Source organism: Hermetia illucens, chromosome 3 (genome assembly GCF_905115235.1).
Source record: "Hermetia illucens chromosome 3, iHerIll2.2.curated.20191125, whole genome shotgun sequence".
Lineage (NCBI taxonomy): Eukaryota > Metazoa > Arthropoda > Insecta > Diptera > Stratiomyidae > Hermetia > Hermetia illucens.
This window is the reverse complement of record NC_051851.1, coordinates 157,666,444-157,691,578: the sequence shown is the minus strand read 5'-3', so window position 1 is coordinate 157,691,578 and position 25,135 is coordinate 157,666,444. Positions and strand designations below refer to the sequence as shown.

Below are 25,135 nucleotides of genomic sequence, written 5' to 3'. Positions count from 1 at the left end.
GACACCGTCATGGTGGCATATGGGTCAAAGATTCGACTGGTGGAGCGGCGATATGGGCTTGCGGTCGACAGGCCATACAATGTACTGCAAGTCAGGCAGGCAGTGGCTTCGTGTGGGCGAAAATAAGTGGTGTATATGTATACAGCTGCTACGCCCCGCCAAGTTTGACACTGTCTGAATTCGAGCAAATGCTTGATAATCTTGTTCTCGACGCGAAGGGACGAAGTCCAAAGGTGATTGCTGGTGATTTCAATGCTTGGGCCCTAGAGTGGGGTAGTAGGGAATCAAATGCTAGGGGGCGCAGTTTATTAGAAGCTTTTGCGCAGATGGACATAGTTTTGGCTAACGAAGGTGCTGTAAACACCTTCCAGAAAGGGAGATCAGGCTCGGTTGTAGACCTGACCTTTGTCAGCCCTTCGCTGGCGCGTGGTATGTTCTGGTGCGTCAGCGAACGCTACACCCACAGCGATCACCAGGCAGTTTTCTTTGAGACATGTGTCGAATCTCAGGGCAAAGAGCTATCATGCCCGAAACCGAAAAAGATTTCAGGCTGGTCTGCAAAATCTTTGGATGAGCAGAGCTTCTTGGAGGTGTGGTTGGATCAACCTGATATAGCAGGCACCTCTACGGAAAGAGCTGTCCATCTGGCTCAATGCATCGCCAAAGCATGTGACGCGTCCATGCCTAGGAGGTGCGCATTCCCCCGTAGAAGACCAAACTACTGGTGGAATGATGAACTGACCGGCCTTCGATCAGCCTGCCACCGAGCGAGAAGAGCGGCTCAGAGGGCGGTAGGTAGAGTCGATCAAGGGCAGAAAGAGTGCGCCTACAAGGCAGCCCGCAAAACCCTCAAGCTCGCCATCCAGCGAAGCAAGAGGAAATGCTTTAGGGAGCTCTGCTCAGAAGCGGACGTAAATCCGTGGGGGAGAGCTTATGGAATCGTGATGGGACGATTTAGAGGCCGTTCGTCTCCGCAGATCACGTGCCCCGCCCTCTTGTTGAAAATCATCCAGGGGTTATTCCCCCAGCAAGAGGGGAACACGGACACATTCCAACCACCTCTGAATGTGACAGCAATCCCGCCAGTCACCAGAGACGAGCTCCTGGAAATCTGCGGCAGAATAGGAGACAATAAAGCACCGGGTCTGGACGGAGTACCGAATAAGGCCCTTAAGCTTGCCGTCAAATCCAGGCCGGACATGTTTGCTGAGTTGTTCGAAGCGTGCATATCCGAGGGAATATTTCCAGCGGTATGGAAGCGGCAGAAGTTGGTGCTTCTGCCTAAGCCTGGTAAACCACCAGGTGAACCATCCTCATACCGACCCATATGTCTTTTGGACACGGTGGGGAAAATGCTAGAGCGGGTAATCTATAATAGATTACTCCCAGTAGTTGAGAGCCAAGGCGGCCTTTCAGATCGGCAGTATGGGTTCCGTAAAGCCAGATCAACCATTGATGCCATCAAATTGGTTACTGGCTTGGCCGAAGATGCAATCCACGGAAAGGGTAGTACCAGCAAATATTGCGTGGTAGTAACCCTGGACGTGAAAAATGCATTCAATTCGGCCAATTGGAATCTAATCCGGAAATCCCTAGCGAAGGTTGGTATTCCCGCCTACCTCGCCGCAATTGTCGATAGTTATTTAACTGAAAGGAGGCTCTGGTACGACACTGATGACGGACCGCAGGAGTACGTCGTTTCCGCGGGTGTCCCGCAGGGCTCCGTATTGGGCCCACTACTGTGGAACATCATGTACAACGATGTTCTTAATCTTCCCCTTCCGGAGGATGCCACAGTGGTGGGTTACGCTGACGACATTGCACTGGTTGTTGTCGCAAAGCATCTCGAAGATGCTGAGTTATACTCAAGCGAGGCAATCAGTGCTGTCAAATGCTGGTTGGAGAGCTCTGGTCTGACGCTTGCGGAGGAAAAAACGGAAGCGGTCCTCATCACGAAGCGCCGGAAGAGAAATTACGCCTGTGTTAGAGTCGGGAATCATATCATCACTTCCAAGCCGGCCATCAAATACTTGGGGGTGGTGATAGACAGGAAGCTCAGCTATAAGCAACACGTACAGTATGTTTGTGATAAATCATCCACTGCCAGTATGGCCCTGGCCAGGATGATGCCGAACGTGGGAGGGCCACGGCATACCTCTAGGTTGCTTATAGCCAGGGTGGTGACCTCAATCATGCTCTATGCGACCCCAGTTTGGAGCGAGGCGTTGCGGATGTCAGTTAACACTAGCAAACTGAATGCAGTCTACAGGAGGACAGCTCTGAGGGTATGCTCTGCCTTCAGGACTGTCTCAGATGATGCAGCATTCGTCATCTCTGGAATGATGCCCATTGACATCTTGGCAGATGAGATGGCGAATATATACCATGCGAAGCCAACCTCTCCCTTATTGCAGACGAAGAAGGCTGAGAGGGAGAGATCCATAAATAGATGGCAAGAGCGGTGGGAATGCTCGGGAAAGGGTCGGTGGACTCACAGGCTCATTCCTGCCATCAAGGAGTGGTTGGAGAGACGACACGGTGAGGTTAATTATAATCTCACCCAGTTTCCCACGGGACATGGAGGATATCTCCAATACCTTCACAGGTTTAAATTGGAGACCTCACCCGACTGTCCAAATTGCGATGGAGTCCCAGAGGACCCAGAGCATGTATTCTTCCACTGTCCGAGATTTGTGGAAGAAAGGAGGAACCTAGAGGAGACTCTAGGAGAGGTGCTGGTACCAGAAAATCTGGTGCCGAAAATGCTAGCACATCAAGAGAATTGGGATGCGGTCAACTCCATGATCGCATCAATTCAAGATAAATTGCGAAAGGCAGAGGAAAGGAGAAAAACGCGGTCACGTGCGCCGCGTATAGAAGAAAGGGGATTAAGCTAGAGTGAGCTGACTCCGCCCCGTGATGTAATACCTTATGGTGGTTCCGCGGGGCAGGGAGGGAGTCGGGGGTGGTTTTAGTGGGTAAAAATCCCACACGCTGGTGTGCCCAGACCAGTGTCTTTTGAAGATTTCCACCTCCTCAAAAAAAAAAAAAAAAAAAAAAAAAAAGACAGACAGACAGACAGACGGACAGACAGACAGACAGACAGACAGACAGACAGACAGACGGTAAACCGATTTTAATAAGGTTTTGTGTTTACACAAAACCTTAAAAAGATTGACTGAAAATTTGATATAAGTTTATTACTTGATCACGGACCTACCCCATATAAAACACGCTTCGAGAACTTTTTTATCAAATATACTAAAAAACCAAATAATTTAGGTCATACATCCCACAGCTGGCTCTCATCTGCATCTTTATATGTGTAGTTTCTAATGTCGATTGAAATTAACAAATTATCACATGTGGTCTTCCTCCAAGAACAAGATTATACATGAATTTGACCCAATTGAAAAGATACCATCGATTCCCATCATCTTGACGGGGTTATTTTTATCCCGGCAACACTTGAGCGGAAATTCAAGATCACATCCAAACGACCTTCTACTCTAGCATTTTTCACAATATAATAAACCGTATTGCGTTTCATCTAGATATCATTTTAAACGAATCGAAACAATTAAGCCCATCATCAGCATCATATGGTATCTATTCTCTAGACTTTCTTCTTTCTTCTAAGGCTCTCTGATGACTCACGAAAATTCCTCAATTCGGGGAGGGACCAGAAATAGATTGGAAGTCTAGCAAACGACCGAATAAAAAAAAACACTGATATTTTGGAGTAGCATATGTGCGTGGGGGTGGCGGTGGTGATGAGTGTAGTGCTATGAAAATAAAATATCTTCAGTACTATAACTCCAAATTGAGGCAGGAATAGATGGAACCAGTTTAGATGTTGTTGGGTATAATTGATGTGTCTATAATTCAAATTGAGGGTAAATTTTATTATGGTCATGAAAGAGTATTCAAAAAGGAATTTCCTTAAATTATTCAACAAACAATGGATAGGCCAGGGAGATATGTGCATACATAAATTCAAATTATCCTGAGAAATCCGACAAATGGTCCATTTCCCTTATTATGCGCCCACAACTGCGAGTTCCATATGAATATATTTCATCCGTAAACATAGATAAATGTCGATAGATGTACGAATGAACCATGAATAATAAGAAAGCGAAAAAGTATTAAGAATTCCATGGAGTATCTTTGCATACATTACAGTTCTGAGTCAAATTCTAATTATACCAACTCATGTGAATGCTACTCGCACTATTATTTCTGTTTACAATCTTTAGTAATTAGCAACACAATATGTTGACGTGATTAGAATAATCACTATAGTATCATAACCTTAGAAGAATATGACATGAAAAGCTGGATATGGACAGGGACCAGCTGACGGGTGAACTTGTATCTCAATCATTTTGTCAAGTTAAAAAATTAATTAGGTCACCGAAGCCTAGCCTTTTTTGGAAATGTTTCCTAACGGTATTTTTGATAATAAGCTGCTCAGCGATATGGGCGTGAATTTGGCAGATTGATTTGGTTTTACCATCCTTTGGTTCAACTACGCATAGTCCCTGCGGTAGTTGCAGGGACGCTCGTAACGTTAACTAGGTAATACTAGGTAATCTAAAAAATATAAATTCAAAAAAACAAAAAATCTGAATCAGCCATAAATCCGGGCTGATCAAGTGGAGCTAGTTTAAAGTTCCCATTTTCTAGTTCTCCCAGACTTCACTTCTTCATAAAAATCAGTTAAACCTAATTCAATCTAGGTATTTCAAAAACTATCTTTTCAACGGTTATCGGGAGTATTGTACTATGTATTGTACTGAAACAAAATACAGACCGCTATTTGCCTCAGCCGACAAACCTTGCACATTCAAATTAGCTACGATGCCTCCATGAATAGACTATTTGTCTCTGCCAGAAAAACCAACAATCATTTCTGCTGGCCAACATAAAAGATGAATTTATTCAATCTATTATACCCAATACGGTGATATAATGGTAGAAGGTCATTGATTTTTGTAATTTCTCGTTACTACTCTACACCCGAAAGAAGCTTTTTCAAACCGTAGGGGTATGGGTAAAACACAATAAACACATATAAAGCCGGAATGCGTCAGATTAAGTCACCTCTGCCATATGGCTCCAATGGAAAAAGCTCACACTCGGTATACTCGTATGTATCTTTGCATGATAACCAGCAAAATAAAACAACAGCTGTTGTCTGACCTAAAGAGATTCTGTATAAGGTCTGGCTGGTTATCTAATTGTACTCTAAATGGATTCAACTTATCAATTTGGGAATGCCACGCATTCCTACAACGGATGACGTTTGTTCTGTGAGTACTTTATTTGTTTGCCAATTTTTTTATAATTTAATCTCGTTTGTAATGGAGCTAAATATTCGAGAGATTTTGGTATTCATTACAGCTATCAAAACAATAGCTGCTGAAAAAATTTGGATGCTCTTTTATTCAGGGTATACCGGTCTTTTCTAAACTTCTACAACTTTAAATTAGGAATGCTCTCCGGTATATTAGATAAACCAGTTGAATTCTACTACGCAAATTATTCAAATCACTCTTTATAGTTACGCAGTTGTAGGAAAGTAAAATATAATATCTACTCCTAGCTCAACTGTCATCTCGGTAAAAGATTCATTACCGAGATGAAATGTAAATAATCATTAAAATGTAAGGAAATACCTGCACGCGGATAATATTATTATCCGCAAGTTAACTGCCGGTCCCAAGCCCGGTTGTGAAAGGAGAAGGAATGGATAGCTATAGTCTGACTGGCTGTGCGCACCACGACGTCTCAGAGGGTAGGCGAGGAAAACTCTGGAAATTTGCAGTCTTGCAGGTTACTCACTGAAGAAGCTATCAGCACACACAGTAATTAGGTAGGAAATGCAAACCCAAAAACGAGGGGAAAGAGAATTTTAAGCTCTGATACGGATAATCGGCCGGAATCGTCTAAGTTGGTGACTGGGTCAGGGTCCCGTAATGAACAGCACCGCGTCGAAACCGTGGGGTGGTTCGACATCTAGGCGCCACGATTACCAGACGCATTGCTCCGCCTGTTGCAACTGTTTCGCCACAATCTGTGTCGACCACTTCAGTAGGTTCGCGCAGGCAACGGAACTGAGGAAATGAACCTCTTTATCACCCGCTCCTATTACGAAATAACGACGGCAGCAGGTACAACATCTTACCGCCCCTTGTTACACCAGAGATTCGTCGAACGTTCCCCGCAATTCGCGCACGTCACTGTGCAGCGAGTCGCAGACCAGTTTATTACTCATCATCATCATCATCAACGGCGCAACAACCGGTATCCGGTCTAGGCCTGCCTTAATAAGGAACTCCAGACATCCCGGTACCGCGCCTAGGTCCACCAATTCGATATCCCTAAAGCTGTCTGGCGTCCTGGCTTACGCCATCGCTCCATCTTAGGCAGGGTCTGCCTCGTCTTCTTTTTCTACCATAGATATTGCCCTTATAGACTTTCCGGGCTGGGTCATCCTCATCCATACGGATTAAGTGACCCGCCCACCGTAACCTATTGAGCCGAATTTTATCCACAACCTGACGGTCATGGTATCGCTCATAGATTTCGTCGTTATGTAGGCTACGGAATCGTCCATCCTCATGTAGGGGGCCAAAAAAGTTTATTACTCACAGCGACATAATCCCAGCCATCATTAGAGAGAACGTTCGACTTGAGGCCATCACGGAAACTGATGACCAAGAGTCGATAGGGACAGAAGCGGCGGCATCAACAATACTACGCCGCACTGCAGGCAACAGTTTTAGTACTCACCGAAGCACTTTTATCCACCGTCCAGCTGAAGTTTCCGCGTATTCAGGACGAATTCCAAAGAGCGTGTATAAAATTCTCGGAAATGGATCCTTTGCATAGACTAGGCATTCCCAGGCTCTATGCATCTCCAACTCCGAGAATTCTATCTCTAAACGATGATGAGATTTCATCTCGACTGTGTACTGATATTTCACTGGTGCAACTACAATCACTTGTGTATTATGGTGCAGTTACGGTTGTCAGATTGCACGATCAGAAGATGCGTTTTCACTTTATTGATTTGAGTGACCAAAGAGATCCACCATGAAAAATTCGTCTGGAACGTCGATGTGACTCATTAAGGCAGGATATTGCTAGGCGGATTCAAATCAGCACTGACAATGCCAGCAGGCGGGTGGTAAATAAAGTTCAGAGGGTTTACAGGAGCTATTCCATCCCCAGTGAAACACCAGTAGTTGAAATTCTGGACACACCATAGCAGATATTTCTGTCATATACAGTCAGTTGCAACGGTATGGCGAAACTCACTCCACACATGTTCAGAATGCAACGTACGCGAGGAACCAGTAGAGTTTTTTTTCAGATCATTGAACGAATCCCAACAGAGCGTCCAGACAGTCCAGCCCTGAGCGAAGGCCTAACTGGAAAATATCCAGCGGTGGATACGGACTACTACATAGTAGTTCAGAGTGCATCACTCGAATTCTGCCGTGGAGCAGCTGAACCTGGCTCGTGACATGGGAGGCAAGGGTGTTGTTGACGCGGCGGCACAACATCACTGCCAAGTCGACTCATTGGGGCCTCTTTTTTAAAGAGCAGACGAGTTCCTTGCATGCGGCTGTTTGTAAGGCAGTCTGTAGGCTGACTCCACTTAACTTGAAGGATCAATCTTTCAATCCTCTAAATGGAGTGAAGTTGAAGGCAATGCACGGTAAACACGCAAATTGTCTTTGGCAGCCATTTGTAAACAGATGGCCGTGTGCTGGGGAACTCTTTGCTGAGACGGAGGGATTTATGTGTGCCACCTCAGCTTATAAGAAACTCATAATGGAAGAGCGGGCGGGGAACAAGAAATGCGGTATTAAAGACGTTGAACCATCTCATTGCTGGCTGCACTGTTATGGCGCCGGTGCAATACACGAACAGGATTAATCCTATATGTAAGGTGAATCATCAAATCCTTGCATACAAGCATGAGCTGATCACGGAAACATGGTCGGTTTACCGGTATGAGACGCAAGCAGTACTTGATAGTTCTGCTTACAGCATGTATTGGGACTGGCAAGTTCGCCGTTGATGATGATGAAGTTCTAACTGATCAGCATACACCACGTAACAAGACTGACATGCTGTTAGTTGAAAAGACAGGTCGCTCCGCGTATATTATTGATGTTGCTAGCCCCCATAATAGCAACATCGAACGGAAATACGTGGTGAACTATGAGCCCCTAGCTCGGGAGATTTGGCATCTCGAGGGAATGGTTGTAGTTCCCATAATACTGTCAACTACAGGTATTGTACCTAAATCTCTCCCGGCTTCCCTTGATCTCCTAATACTCACACACAATTTGGTTCAAACCATGCAGAAATACACCATTCTGCAGCCGTGTTCGATGTTGCGGGGAATTCTCGACGGATTCCCACCACCACCCTTTTATCTTTAAGTAGGTAGAATCGTCCGGAAATAATAATAATCCTTGGCGTAATCTATATTGGATCAGTGCCTTGAAATGTGTTTGAGCACTTCATTGAAAACCGCAACAGTACACTATAGATCTACGATGCGCTGTGGGAGGCAATGTGGTCAGCATTATGCTCGCCCCAGATTATTACCTTGATTTGACACAGGTACTCAGTCACAGTTGAATCAACGACAAACCCTTCTGCCCCCAGTGAGATTTGAACCGCGACCTTCCACTACGATAGCGCAGCGCTCTAACCACATCAGCCTCCCGAACCCGCGGATGCTATATTTAAACAAGTTGACCGAAAAATTGATCCTTTCGAATTACAAGTGCTATTCCCGAAAGATAAACCAAAAGCATAAAAAAATGGTCGACTTTAAGAAAGACTTGGTAACCGTTTCACCATGCTTCAATTTGAGACTGTATAGTAAATTAATCCATACAAAACTTGTGGTGGCAACTACGGGGATATATGTATCTCAATATGACCAGGCCCAAATGCATCGATCGGTCTAGGAGTAGATACACCAGTCATATTTATCGAAGTAACATCTTGCGGTCTGCCCTGTACTGTAAAAGGTACCTACTGAAGGTTGCGTGGTCAAAAACTACCTTGATTCTTAATATGTGGACTAAGAATACCTTGGAAACCTTGGGACTAGATGTTTACGTCCGAATGAACAAAAAACCAAAAGTGTAATTTACGACCGAAAGGCCGATCGCAAAAACAGTGGCTTGATTCACTACATGGTAATTTAAGAAAGTCTAGACTAGAAACCAAGAGAAAGCCTTCCGAGGGAATCGCGACCAGATATGCCAGTATGCACCTCATCTTTTGCCCTTTAAAACTCCGACTGATACTGTAAATTTTCCTGGTCAGTAGGTCAATAAACTGGAACCCGTGAATTTCAATGAGTGCGTGTATCTGTGATTGCTCAATCGACACCGCAACAAAGCAGTTCTAAGATTTGGAAGCTCAAAAACATGATCGTTGAATTGAAGCAGTTGGAGACGGTCCCAGTAGATTTCGCAAACGCCACTATTGAGAAAGTCTAAATCGGCCGAGAGAAAACATATAATATTTTACCAAGTGGCATGGTGATGTACCAAAGTGTCCACAAGCTTCCCACCTTCCCAAACTAGCAAGCACAGAAGGATAAAAACACGTGTCAGAGGTTAACATTGAACAATTGCCAATTTCCCAAAGGGAGGTACAGCTTTGCGCTCGTGATTGACAATAAGCATGCCAAAATGATCTTTATGTAAGACTTCTTGTTAAATACAGGGTGCAGTAGCATAACTTCCTTTTTCAAAGGGGTCTCGTTTGAGAGGCGGGACTATAAGACCATCATAGGTTGGAACAGTGACCCGTTGACCCCTGTCAATCAAACTTCAAGTGTTGCAAAACGAAGAATTGGATCCCCCGAGCCCATTAGACTTCCTAAGAACATTGAGGCAGTAAGGGCGTCAATGTTGCAATCACCAGCGGTCTGCAAACAAACATGCGTCTGCTTTTATTTCCATCCTTACCAAGTGGCGATGGTTCGCGCAAGAACTTCAATTCTCGGATGAACGCGTGTGATACTCTTCTCGAAATCATTCCTGAAGCCCTTTTTCATTTATGTGGATCCGTCAAAAAGCAAAACGTGCACTATTGGGATAACACCAGCCTGAACTTAAAGACCTACCTACTTACCTATTGAAAATTTAAAATTTATCATGATATTATCAAAAACCGTCACCCATCCTTTTTTTAATGGAGTTAGAGAGGAAGAACCTCTCCCTTCCACTTACGTACCCTACCCCCAGGATGAGAATTTATTTTACTGCGCTATATTTATCTTTGGAACTTTCTACCACGTAGAAAATAACGGTCCGAACTGTGGGCGGATTTACGTTGGATATTATTCGGACCCCTCTTTTGTTTTGCTTATTATCCCTCTTTTAATTTGGGTATTAAACTCAAAAAGCGGAGTCCGTGGACCATAAAGGGTGGGAGCAACTTGCTCTACGGTCTGATATCAAATGGACGCGGACTTAGGATTCTTCAATTCCTAAACAAAAAAAATCCCCAAAGTTGTGCACCATAAAGCCCCGATTGGCACTTAGAATGCCAATGGCAGGTTGGAAAATTTGTTGGGATATCAGTGGAGGTTTTTGAATTTAAGGTTGACCTGAATTTTTTAGCCTCAATATGTTTTTTCAAGTAAACCTTCTGTCAAAGTGTATTCCTAGGTATTTCGCCTCCTTAGAATGTGGAATGTATACGCCTTTAAACTTAACTGGGGGACATGCTCGTTTCTTCAATGAGAAGGTGACATGGCACTGTTTCATTTACTTTGATTCTCCAGCGTCCAACCATTGCTCAACCTCTTTCATGTGATTCTCGAGATCTCGAGATGTAACCGTATCGTCTGCTAAGGTAGAAGTTTATAGGCGCTCATTTGTAGCGAAATTTGAAGTATATATCAAATAAAGCAGAGGGCCAAGGACACTATCTTGAGGTACCCCCCCCCCCTTTTATGTAACATTCTCGTGAGGTGAAAATTTTGTTCTATAATAACAAATGTTCTGCAAGTCAGATACGACTCGAAAATTTTGTGGGTGTTCGTAGGTAACTCTTCCTTGATCCTCATCTGCTAAGATGAGGCCTTCATGCCAGACCTTGTCAAAGTTGTACAATATCAAGGAATACGGTCGAACACGGTACCTACCAAAGCACAGGTCATCTCGGGAGCCAACCGATGAACTTGTTCAACAGTCGCATGTTTTCTTCTGAATCTGAACTGGTGAGAAGGGATAATTTGCTTTTAGTCCGAATATTGTTATAGCTTGAATAGTAGGAGGTCCTCCAATAGCTTTGATAGTGAGGGAAGCAGGCTTATCGGTTATGGGATGTGACAAGCGTAGCATCTTTCTTCGGGATCATCGTTACTTCAAATTCCAGCATTTTCGAAAGTAACCAAGGCGTAGGCAACAATAAAATGTGTCAGTTGAATAATTGAAGATCTTGACAGTTCTTGTATCATTTTGCCAGTAATAAGATCGAAACCAGTAACCTTTTTGGGATCAATGTGGTCCAGGGAAAATCTCAAGACTTCGGAAGCTTTGAAACGAATCGGTTGGTGTGCATTTTTGGGAATCGAAAATGATAATTCTTCCTCCGTCAGCTGTGGATTTGACTGGAAAAATATATTGACTCTTTCCCGACATCACTCCCCGCCCAACTGCCACCCGACAATCGGATTGGTGTTTCGCGCAGGATTGGCCTGTTGAGCTTCTTCACTTCTCTCCAAAGGGAAAAATTCGTAGTCGGAAAAGGTGTTAGATTTCAAGCAAGGGAAGGCGGAATAAAATTGAAAATTCAAAACTTGTCATTGTTTAAAAGGAAAATATTTCGCAATTTTTCAACAGGAAATTCCTTCCGCCTACATACCCAGCCAGGTTGTGGGATTGAAAATTTAAACTTTTGCCAAAAGAGTGGCTTAAGTGACCTTCAAACACACCACACCAAAAATCATCTGGGAAACACGGTCAGAATAAGCAAGCTAGTCCATCTCTGGCAGATTCTACGTCTTAGGCCGAAAATGTAGTGGAACAGAGAGCAATATAGGAATAATAACGATGGGCAAAGCGTCAAATATGGCACATCAGATGGGCGGTCTCGTATGTCACCTTTTTTCGCTCATCACAATGAGGCCAAAGGGAAATTAAGTATTATGTGGAATTCCACAAGATCGTCTGTGGTATTTCTCATAACGATCGGTGGAAAACATTGCCTTATCTGAATGACAAGAAGGTTATCAGCTTACTTTAGGTCTGCAAAAAATGATCAGGATATGCAAGCTGAAAAAATGCCAACAAAACCACAACAAGGACTAAGTTTGACGGTCCGATTCTTACTTGCATTGATGATCAGATTATCAGTAACTTGTCACCCTAGGGTAAAGGCTGAAGCAAAAGAAAATTTTCAGATTATTCCTATTATTAATAAAAATTAAATATAAATGGTGGAAATATAATTGCCCATTTAGTAATTTTATATGAATTTATTCCTACATTTGTCACACCTATTGATCAAAGAAGCTTAGGCGCCAAAAGTACACAAACTTCCCCCCCAGGTTCACGGAGTCTGGGCTGCATGGATCTGTTTTCACGTACCGGCGTTGGACCAGTTGCGTCCACATTACCAGCTTCCGTTTTTTTCGGGAACAGCTGGAGGAGAAGGTTCTGACAGGCAAGCCTGTAGTCCCTCCTCCTTTGCGGCTGAAGTTTCCTTCTGCTGAGCCTTTCTCCCCCGTATTTTAGAAGAGTTAGGTAACAGTGTCACTGACCGACCGGCCGTAGTCAGAATTCCAGTTCCTCTCATTAAGGGAGCTGCTGTACTATCCTTTCTGGTTGGCCGCGCCGTAGACACCGGGTGTAGGTTTTCCACTGAAGTGGAGAGCCTGTCTTTCACAGATTTCTCCGTGGGGGGACATGAATTAGGTGCCTCGGCTACGACCTGATTTACCAGAGTCGCGGGTGGATTCGAAGTCTGTGACTTCTTATCACTTGGAGAGTTAGAATCCTTTGTTTCCATCTTCATGTGTTTTTTGGCACTCTTAGTGTAGTTGTAAGCTACCACAAGCTCCCCCAACACGACAAGGTGATGTCCGAGGGGGAGCCCACTTAGTAATTTCATATGGATTTATTCAAAGAAGCTTAGACGCCAAAAATACACAAAATTCACTCGAACAATCCCAATTTCATTGTTCAAAAATGGTTCGATTGTTGTTTTCCGTAAATTCAGAAGAAATAAGTTCCTATTCCTATAAGGGCCTCGTTTACATTCTTATGAACAGAGATGAATCAGCGATAAGGCTCGAAATATCGTTAATATACAAGCCCCTCACCTTATCTCATTGTTTGACATTTATCAATCTAAAAAATAAAATCAGTCAAATATCTGATGTCACCCATATCAGTACAGGTCTTATGCCCTTGTTCAGAGATAACGCTTGAAAATATGTAATATTCTCAGGAACAAACGCGGTGCAAGCAAAAATCCGTTTCCAGCGTGACAATGATGCAATTGGAACAAGGTTGATTGGGTATAGAATCTTTTCATTAAAAAAAAAATAAAATAAAAAGTGAAAAAAGATACTTGCTAAGCAAATCAAATGTGAAAAATCAGACCCAAAATTCCCTTAAAAGAGTCCTGGTCGCTTCTAAGTTTGGTTTTCCTGCTGTCGATTTGGAGCAACTAAATTCAAATTTAATTTTTTGGCAAAACCATCCAAAAAAAGTCATATCTAAAATATTGATATTATGCAACTCAATTTGATGCTCGAATTTTCATCATTAACGAGAAAAACTAACAAACGAAAGCGTGTGCAAATAATTTTCACGTCTACATAGTAAATATTGGGGGTTGCCAAAAAAGCATAGCCAAACCAGCTACACATGTGCCCATAAACGCATGGGCCCAATCAATATATCGAATCTTACCTTTCTTAATTCGTCACACACCACAAAATCCAAATATGAGAAAATTGCACACTAGTCGTCCGAAACGAACTTTTTTTTCCTCCAACTCGCGCGCAAATTCGAATTTCCAGTCCCGGTACGATCACCTACGACTCCCACTATCGACGATCGCGGCCCACCTTTGCGGAGAGAGGTTCAACCAAGAGAGTCCAAACTCACGTTTTCTTTCCGCCTTGGGAAGATTAGTGACGCACAGATAGCTTCTGGGTATATTAGATATAATACTATCGAGTATTGATTCAATATTTTATCAGTTTCAATGCTGAGTTTATCGATCGGCTCCACAGGTCGGCGGAGACCTTAACAGCGATCGTCTGGCGAACGCTGGTCGATCGGTCGCTTGTTCTTCGTTCGTTTTGGGGAGGGGTGGGGGTGCAGTAGGATCCCTGCGTTACTCAAATGTGCACCTCTGCAAGCAAGGTTCGTAGCAATCCACGGATTCACGCGGTTTCCGCAAAGCTTCACGATCAGTTTAAGCCAGTGTTAGAACGGCGGAAACCTTGGCTTCAAATTCGACCGCTTCCCACTTTCAATTCGGATTATGTGCACTCACTTTTCGCCAGCGAATTTTTTCCTTCTTTCTTCACGCCAACGACATGTGTCATAACTTAAAAATATATTAAGATTTCTCACACTGTACAGTTAAGCGCACGATTAGTGGAACACACCGAATTGCTTGATCGCTGCGTGAAAATGAAAAAGATCGCGTCGTCGTCGCTGCAAATACACACAAGCAAGAAACGCTTTCGCTCACCAGAAAGACGCTAAAAATGAATATCTTCTTCACACGAAATTAAAACAAAATTTTTATCTAAAAATAACACGGCGTTTCATAGATATTTTCATCACACACAAAACACTTTTCTTTGCTTTTTTTCTCCGCTCGTCACTTCTTCGCCTTCAACTTTTCTCCACCGCTTGAATTAAAACTCACCAACAAGGTCCAACTGATTCAAATTTAAATATAAAATCTTCTCGACAAATAAAAAAACTACACCAAAAAGATTAAACTCGTGAGCTCCCAAAATATCTACGGAAAAAGATTGAATAGATTGAAATCTCCAACGGGAATTCGGGGTTTTCTGAATAAAATCTGTAATGAAAGTTCGATGATCAGAGCTCTGATCGGAGCTCAGAGATACAAGATAAATCAGGGAACTTTCGGATAATGACCAAATTAAATAATAAAAAGTTTTTTTATTATTTATAAGTCATGAGCGGATCTAGCGACTGTGCGAATCTAGGAGTGCAGAAGAACGACAATAGTGCACTTGCAGATTAAGGGTAGTTGCTGAGAACGATTGGGATTGCCTTTGAGGTCGATCGTAATTAGGTCTATCGTTTAACCTAAAAGCCGCGAGCACTGATCCTCGACTGAACGCTGGTTCACGTTGGAAAATAAGAGGCGTCTTGCCCCCAATTTGGATACATCCGAGTGGAGAGTCCCACCGAGTTCGTGTCTGTTTCAATGATGGCGATCAACATCTCATCATCGCCATCAACAAAAACAACTTTTGATCATGGATCTTGTGGTGGTGATCTTGTCTATATGGCGTGGCCCCAAACGCAGGCGGCCAAGTACCCATTCATGACAAAGCGAATCACATATACGATAACCGAGCGCATTGACAAAATATGTGTGACTATGCGACTCTCTTTATGAAAAAATCGGAGCTCGTTTCAGATTGTTTATGCGAACTCATAGTAAATGCTTGCTTCGCCCCTCTGTGGGCGCTGCTCATTCGTGTGGGGCCAAAGCTCGAGTGAAGCTCCCACGAGACGTGGAGCTTAAATGCGATCATCTTTATATTCGAGATAGTGCAGATAAAAGTATCTGAAATGCGGAATTCCGAGCGTGACGTAGGAATGTGAGGCAAGAATTCGAACTCCCCTGGTGAAATACGATGGGTCCTTCCCAGAAATAAGTCCCGAAACTCCGTTCCTGAAGATTCTTCCGGCACGATCTTGCACCAACTTTATGAAATCCGAACACATGCTGAACTAAGCTAACACTGAGATTCTAATCAGAGACCAGCAGCCGATTCTAGCAATGAAATGATATGAAGCTAACTGGAGGCTAGAAGCTGAGCGCTTTAGATTTAAAAGGTTTTGTTGTTCCCTTATGTAACAAACAAACTTTCGAGTATGGGCATCACCAAAATGCAAGTGAATTCTATTTTTTGGGGTATCATCATCTACTCTAGGTAATGGTCATTTCTAAAAAGTATTCCAAAAAGGGGAAACCTGCCCCAAAAACTGTCAACCCTTACTTTCACAAAATCCATGACGGCAATAGTACCTTTACTTTCCAAATACAACCCTTAGAAATAAACAAACTCAAAATATTTTGGTTTCAGCATCTGATCCATGCTCTGGTTTGGACACCCCCTTCGCGAGAGTGAAGAGAATGGTTGGTACCCCGGAAACACATGAATTTCATAAAAAGACCAAGATTAAGGTCGCAATTTCAGGGAATCGAATAATTTTCAAAAAATTATCTCCCTATGATCCTGCGCCTGGGATATGAAAATATCCAGGCGGATCAGACGGATGATGCTTTGTTTAAGATTGGGTTATGTTGCCCCATATTGCAGCCTGATGGCTTATTGTATGGCCTACCAAAGTTCATTTATGTGAAAAGGGCTATGGTATTACATGTGAATCAAACATCGTGTGCAAACGTTTTCGTGGAGAGCAAGGACCGATTATTAAAGCTGTCATTGTCCCCTTTCTAAGTCTGTTTAGTTTCAAAGTTTCGATTATTTTAGTCTGTCATCCTTCGTATAAAATTAATTTACTATGCCTGTAGCCCACTGAAACGTTTCATCACTGAACTAATCAAGGCAGATTTATTGCATGCACCTCATCCTGAAAACCGGTGACATGTTGACTTAGGAGTTGTGATATATCATATCCTTCTTCTACCTACAACATACAACAGTATACCACAGTAAGTGCCTCCCCAAGTGGTTATTATTCAAATGGTCATCCCTCATTATCGTGTTCTCGAAGCAGTATCTTTAGGGTTGGATTTATAATTCTACTATTTCCTTTTAGCACAGTCACCACATGCTGTTCAACTGAACCTGTCAATTTCAAGCCCCGTATCTTTTTTACTATAGGTGGCAATGACAACAACGTCTCTGGGACAAGGGTGGATTTGTTGTTCATGATATTCCTAATGCAGCGGTCGATGGAGCTTGGAGCGAGGACAAGCGCTTGAGAGTTTGCCTTTGCTCCACCTTTAGCCATAATTCTAATGTTCTATAGGCAAACTCCTTTTATGGCAAAAAATCGTACCCGCTTAGGCTTTCTAGATTCATAAACGAGGTATTTGCTCCAGGATCACTTCCAGATATTCTCCCTCATATGATAGTTGAAACCATTCATCGCAAAGGAATGGGAGTTTGGAGTCATTCAATTTCCTCTCTCGCCAGAAAACTGGTCTTTTTGGAATTCATCGTGAGATTCTCCCGTTTACAACACTCTTCCATAAAACTCAGAGATTGTTTTGCATGAATTTTTCCGATATAAGTATGCTCTCATCACAATACCCTTGGGCGCAAGGTACATCATGCTTATGGAGTGCCACTGCATATGAGGGTTTACAGAGTTTTACCACACAGATGTGTTTAGGCCAGGCTGCCTTCCAGCACCTTCTACACCGTGATTATTATATTCATCAAGACTACGACCTCGTTGTTGTTTGTTCCCGTCTCAGTCTTCGATACCAATTTCCCATTTTTCTCCGATTGATAAGCATGCAGGCTTTAATGCAGACGAAGGATATAAGCCTCTATATCAAAACTAATTTCCAATGTTTTGACAAAGAACGACGTGAGAATCATAGACCAAAAGACTTTAGTCGGGGTTTAATTTCGCACTGGCTTTCCTACAAGGACCGCTACACTGCCCAGTGCAATGATCGTTCTATAGAATGTTAATTATCATAGATGTTGGTCCTGAAATCCCGCTGCAAAAAATGAGGTCGGATCCACTTAAATTAATTGATTTCTCCCGTTCAAATGAGTTTATCGTTTCAAAACCTAGAAAGTGAGTTCCTAGAAGGGTTTCTAAGGTTTCCTTTCCAGTTTTTCGTCGGTGCACAACTGAGATTAGCTGGATCCTCAGGCATTCTGGGGGCACATTCCTTTTGTCAGTGTTTCTATTTTTTTACATAATTTCCCCTCCGAATTGTTCTTGGCTTCACGGATCTCTCTCCCTGCCCGGTGTCTGCCAGGTTTTGGTTTCATCAGCTACACTTTGTAGGGTGGCATTTCTCTGTCAGTCTACAACTATTCTCATACAAAGTAGTATTGACATGCTTACACTTCGTATATAGTTTATACCACTCTCCGAAGCAAATTTGCGTTGAACTAATAATTATTTGGTTTGTGTCCTTCAGGACAGTTGACTAGCACCTACAGTTCCCTCGCGGGTGGCGGGATCTGCCAGTCACAGGAAAAATAAGTGACTACCACTAAATAGTCCGCCCCATTCCTATATGCCCTTAATGGCAAAATCCGTATTGCACCTAAATCACCAGAAATAAAGTCATTCAGTGGTAGTGTTTGAATTTCGGGGGCTTACCAGAGGTAATGTTATATATCAAGAGGTAATGTTATATATCAATTTACTCATATATTCTGTCTGGATACCAGTCGACTCAGCTATGAATGAGTACCTGAGTCAAATCAGGATAATAATCACGAGCGAGCGCATTGTTGACCACATAGGCTCCTAAAGCATAATAATAATCGTTGGCGCAACAATCCATGTTGGATCAGGGCCTTGAAGTGTGTTTCAAGACCGTAACGGTACAGTAGGAGGCAATGTGGTCAGCATTGCGCTCGCCCGAGATTATTACCCTGATTTGACTCAGGTACTCATTCACAGCTGAGTCGACTGGTATCCGACATCAAATTACGATACAAATTCCACTGCCACCCAGTAAGATTTGAACCGCGACCTTCCGTACGACAGCCTTGCGCTCTAACCACTCAGCTATCCGGACACTTAAGCACACTAAAGCATACCGTGGTCCTATTGTGTGCCGTTACCGTTTTGAATGAAACGTTGCAGCTTTACTTAGCTGAAGATTTCTCTATTTTCTCTATTTTTGAACGCCATATTCTGAGTCTTCAACTTATTTGGTATCCAGACAACAAATTTGTCGGTTTTTGACCATCTTCTTGGCCTCATGCAAAATGGCATCGTCGTACGGTGTCGGAGCTTGTAACCAATCTTTAGCCGACACTTAGCTTTTAATACGGGTATTTTTCTAGCACTTCGGCCATCTTCAGAGAAGCTTCCAGGTTTCTCCATCCATCGAATCTTTCCTTAGGGTAGCTTTCGCTCTTCGATCCTTGAAAGAGAGTTTGGGAACTGTCAACCGATTTCCCGACTTTCCTCTATTCACTTCGTCCAGAGCCTCGTCTGAAGTGCAGGTGCTTAACAAGGAATGAGGTCGCCTACGCGGTAGGTTAGATTACCCCCCTTCGCTCGTCCCTAAAATAAATTCTATTTTAAGACATATGAAATTTCTGGTTTCGCATAATTTCTCAACGCACCCCAGATTTTTGCAGTCATGGAAAACGGATCGGGCGCAAGGGTGTTCTCAAGAAATCAGATTATGACTCGATCTTTCGGAAAAATGACGACCACATTCCAAGCGGAGATATGTGCCATTTTATTGACAACAGAAGAGTGTTTGCGGCGAAAATAAAGGGGTCTAACCTTTCGAATCTGTTCCGACAGTGTGGCAACATTATCAGCATTAAACTGCAACGACATATCACACCAGGTGGTGTGGAGTTGTCATCAGGTGCTGCTGAAACTTTGCCAACTGAATGAAACATTTCTGTTGAGGGGGCCAGAGCGCTCAAACACATGGTAATGAGTAGGCTGACAGACTGGCTCGCCAAGGTTCTGGATCCACAATGGTGGAGCGAGAACCAGCTTTTGGCATCTACTGTCAAGTCTACTCTGAAGGGGTAATTGAAGGAAGGAAGGAATCACGCAGCCGAATGGAGAAATTTGAACTTCTACCGGCAGGCGAAAGTCTTTGTGAAGGAACCCGGGGCCGCTAAAGCGACATTTTTTATTGTCCCTTAAGGGTTGGAACATGAAAACCCAAGTAGGGCTATTAACGGGACGCTGCTCCTTAAACTACCGCATGGAAAAAATCGGAGTGGTGATCTCGGCCATATTCAGCCAATGTGAAGAGAAAGAGACGGCCCTGCACTTCGTACGCAGCTGCCCGGCCTCCTCAGACCTCAAACGGAGATACCTTGGTAAGGTTTTCTTCAACGAAGAGACTGGGCATTCTTTGTGTCTAGAGAATATTCTCAGATTCGCGAAAGCCTGTGAACGCCGTAGGCAAGAGGCCGATGAATAGGCGATTACAAGGGTAGCACAATGGAACTAAAAAAGGTCTGAGTGCTTGGAGCACTGGCTCCCCCTCCACTAAACTAAACTAACTAACCCCCAATAAGCGTCAAGAGTGATTACAGATTGAACATCTTCTCCAATCCCAATTAACTCTAGCCGCATTGGAACTTTCAAGAGTGATAACGGAATAGATCTGTCCGAATTTGAGTGAATGCCCGCATTCAAAATTTCTCACTAAAAAGTTTGGCAATTTTCTAATTTGAGAGAATTCATTGACCCATCTCAGATTTTAGCCGCTTCTGAATACCCTCAGGCATGATATTTTATACAGGGTGCGGCAGCATAACTTCCTTTTTTCAAAACTAAATAAAAACTATTGTATGCATCGGAAAATATTTATTTATTTTCTATAATGTAGGTACATGTCTAAAGTTTTTATTTACATTGTTTTGGAGATCAAATCTGTTAGGTGACGTCCCCCGTTCTCCATATATTCTCATCATTCATGTCATTCTCCATACGTAAACCGATTTCTGGCGTTTGTCATGACTCTTGTTAGAATAGCAAGTGTTATGTTGGCAATTTCTTCTTGGAGGTTGGTCTTCAAATCTTGTAGGGTTCTTGGACGGTTCACATAAACACGGGATTTCAAAAAACCCCATAGAAAAAAATCACAAGGGGACAGATCGGGAGAGCGTGCCGGCCATTCCAAATCGCCTCTAATTGAGATAAGGCGCTCTGGAAAGTGTTCCCTCAAAACAGCCATCGATGCTCTTGAAGTGTGTGCTGTTGCACCGTCTTGTTGGAACCAAGTGTCCCCCAAAACCAAATTTTCTAGCCGTGGGAAAAAAAATTCTGTAGCATGTTTACATACCGGTCCGAATTTACTGTCACTGTAACCTCATTTTCCTCAAAAAACCAGGGACCAATAATTCCAGCTGAGAAAATTGCACACCACACTGTGACTTTGGTGAATGCAAAGGCTTTTGATGCAAGTCTCGAGTGTTGGTGTCAGCCCAGTAGCGCATGTTTTGTTTGTTAACCGACCCACACAAATGAAAATGGGCTTCATCGCTAAAAAAAAACAATAGGTATCCCCTCTTGAACGAGCCCACTAGCGCTCCACTATGACATCAACTAACTGAGTGGCGCGCATTTTAAAAAAGGAAGTTCTGCTGCCGCACCCTGTGTTATGTGGATATATTGATATTTCAGTTTTCCATCGGCAACGCTGGAAAATTTCACCTTTCAATCAAATTTTGACCACACATCAAATTTTAGCAAATTTCTCCACACGCTCCCCACGCAGTTCTAACTTCACTCAGGAGTGACATTTAACTGATTTTGGTCACTCTTAGGATTTCAGAATTAATAACTGCTAAGATCCTGTAAGATTTATATGTTTCAAGATATTTACGAAGATGTATCTATGTTCAAGGCAATCCGCCAGAGCCTTGCAAAATTTTGAGTTTTGGCTAATTTATCGACCCACCCAACAATTCGACTGATTTTTTCACTGTATAAACGTCTTCGAGAGTCGTCATGGAGTAAAGTCATTTCACTCGAGTTCGACATATTTGCAGAGGTACCGACGATTTCATTTGAAAGTTTCGAGTTGCGACTAATGAATCAACCTCGATTTTTGCGCAATCTCCTTCTTATACTGTACTTCTGCTAGGAGAGGCCCAGAGCATAACTAATGACTACAGTTGATACTAATCCACTCCCCACACTGAAAAGATATGTTCTTGATCAATCTATGCAAAATAATCAAACACGTCTATACCTTGTGTCAATACTTATGCATTCCCCAAAGATTCTACAATGTAACAAAAAAATAGCAGCTGACCATCACGCTTCATAGAATGTCAACAACGTACCGTACACACCTTTTTTACCACTCGGTCCCACAACATACTGGAAACTTAAAACTGACTTCACTATATGATCTGCATCAACGGAGGGATGAGTAGCTTCAGCACATGTTTCTTGCAGATTAACCGATGTCAACCACGTCCCTGACATATCAGCGCGCTTTCTGCATCTTATGGCGAGATTATGGTGGTCTGCACGAGGGACTAGCCCACCGGGGATCATGCCACCAGATTCGGCATACCCGCATTGCCAAAGTTGCGGAGAAGAGGAGGAAATCCTCAGGCAGCCAGGCTACACACACTAAGTAAACCATTTTTGGACACCTCAGAAAGATTTCTAGCTGCAGGGTAGGAGAGCTGCTTTATTTTGTGAATGCTACGGGCTGGCTCTAAAAGATCTAAGTCGGCTGGACTCAACTTCCTTGGTCTTATAACAGCAATCACGGCAGGAGTTGCTGCATTTTCGCCAATTCTGCCACCGTTCAATTCGACATATTTAGGGAAATATTGGAATCTGAAACTCTCCATTAGAAATTTCGAGTCAATGTCATGGATTTAGTTACTTTTGCCCACACTCGGAGCTTTTAGAAAAGTATTAGCGTTTAATTTATCACCAAAAAGCACAGGCTTTCCAGTTTATTTCAACTTACCGGCCCCACCACAGATTTTGGCGGATTCAAAAGTATAAAAAATTTCAACTTTCAACCGATTTTTTTACCAATTCTAGATCTAGGCCGATTACGGAGCCTGAGGAGTGATCAATATATCTAAACATAATATTTTTGTTGAACTTGCTTTTACCTGAATCGAACATATTTGCAGGAATACCAACACTTAGAATTTTCGTCGGAAAGCTTGGGAAAATTCGTATTTCACTCAATTTATCGGCTACCACAGATTTTTAGTGATTGTTGCCATAATAGGGGATGCTAGTAGTGATTATGAATGGAATTCATATTCCGCCTTGGGGGCTAAATCTCATTGCTTCAGGGAAAGGTATGATGGAGCATCCGCTATCAAGGTTTATTGTTTCCCAGCAGGTAGAGATTAAAACGGCAGAATTATTTGACCAATTGACATCATTAAAAGGTATTGTGTAATATTTAAGCAGTCTACTGTTCTATATATTCAAAAAAGGTAGGTTTTTCCAAAAGACCAAAAGAACATAAGGTCAAGAAGCCTAAGGCTGACAATTTCTCCTATCTAGGGTCGAAAATCACAACCGATGACAGCTACGATGATGAAATCCGCGGTTGTTGTCAGCCAACAGAGCCTATTTCAGCTTACAAAGACTGTTCCGTTCGAAATGTCTCACCATAGGGTCAAAGCTCTTACTGTACAAGACTATGATCTTGCCAGTCCTCATGTATTCCTCGGAAACTTGGGTTCTTAGCAAGAAAAATTGCGAACTCTTGGCCGCGTTCGAGAGAAGAAGCCTCCGAAGAATTTTTGGCCCCCTACATGAGGATGGACGATTCCGTAGCCTACACAATGACGAAATCTATGAGCGATACCATGACCGTCCGGTTGCGGATAAAATCCGGCTCAATAGGTTATGGTGGGCGGGTCACCCGGAAAGTCTATAAGGGCAATATCTTTGGTAGAAAAAGAAGACGAGGCAGACCCTGCCTAAGATGGAGCGGTGGCGTAAGTCAGGACGCCATACAGCTTTTAGGGATATCGATTGGTGGACCTCGCCTCGGTTGTTGCGCCGTTGATGATGATGATGAATGCATTCTTAGGGCTTGTTCGCCTTCGAATCGTCATCCTGATCTGAGCAGGTTATTACAATATAATTCGAAAAAGTCCAAATATTCAATGTAATGCAATTAATCAAAGAACTGTCTTCGCGTTTTTTCATTAGACTCACTTATTCAAGGTTGAAAGATGAAATTTCATTATTCTCAAGTTTTTTGTCGAATGGCGGACACACTCTCCATTGAACTATTTCAATCCCTCACTTGACTAGACCAAACGATTGTTACAAATGCGGCCGGTTACAAAAACTAGGGGAAATAAAAGAAAGGCCGCAACCTAGATGCAAACAGGTTATTAACCCTCATTTTTATTGGAGGATGAGCATAATACCATCCAAGTTGACTATTGATATCTACGAGGGAAGAGCTCTAATAGTTTCCAAAAAAGTGGCGAATTTTGACAGCACAAGTTTACCCGCACTAAAGTACCAGTCGTATTGTATTACCCCAGTTACTTCAGCCGATCTTGAGACATGGCCTATGGAGTCTCACTCCTGCCTTGGAAGTAAAATGAGCAGAAAAAAGCGATTAGAAATCAGAACTACGATCCACATCTAATCATAGGATAAATACTCAATCGAACAGATCTCCCCCTTCAGATTCAATATTTAAAAATTACAATTATGGTCCAACGGTGTCCCCCAATAGAAACAACAAAAAGTGTGTACATACCTTCCTTTTTCAATCTGTGTTGTCCCTTCCGAATTTTTAAATTTTTTATTATGCTCACAAAACACTATTGATTTCGGCTACCAAAACTTCTTCTCAATCAACTTTTTTCCGGTACACTCACTAATTTCACTCCAAACACATAACATTCCACTAGCGCCATATTCCAATCACCACTTTTAACACACGTTATCAAGTTAGAGTCAAATTTACCACACAATTAGAATTTTACAATTATAGGAATGGCTGAACTAGCTCAACTGAAACTTTTTCAATATTTGCACGACATGTCAGATAATTGTACGTCAATAAAATGTTACAGCCCTTGATAAAACAATTTGCAGTTTGATAACGACAATAATTATTTATGGCAATTTTTTTGGGTAATTTGTAGTCCATGCTACCGAAACCATAGGAAAGGGAGTCGTTTTGA

At 42.8% G+C, this 25,135-nt stretch overlaps 1 protein-coding gene across 3 annotated transcripts in view; it reads right to left on the bottom strand.

Annotated features, from left to right (window-relative positions):
• LOC119650775 (dnaJ protein homolog 1) overlaps window positions 1-24,935 on the bottom strand; it is a 108,292-nt gene extending 83,357 nt beyond the window's left edge. For 2 of the 3 annotated variants that reach the window (XM_038053881.1, XM_038053880.1), the window contains exon 1: window positions 13,974-15,873. The gene's annotated coding sequence lies outside the window, so the exon portion shown is untranslated. Of the gene's footprint in view, window positions 1-13,973; window positions 15,874-24,705 lie in introns of those variants that run through there. The other variant, XM_038053882.1, reaches the window with a different exon arrangement.
• Window positions 24,936-25,135: the final 200 nt, after the last annotated feature.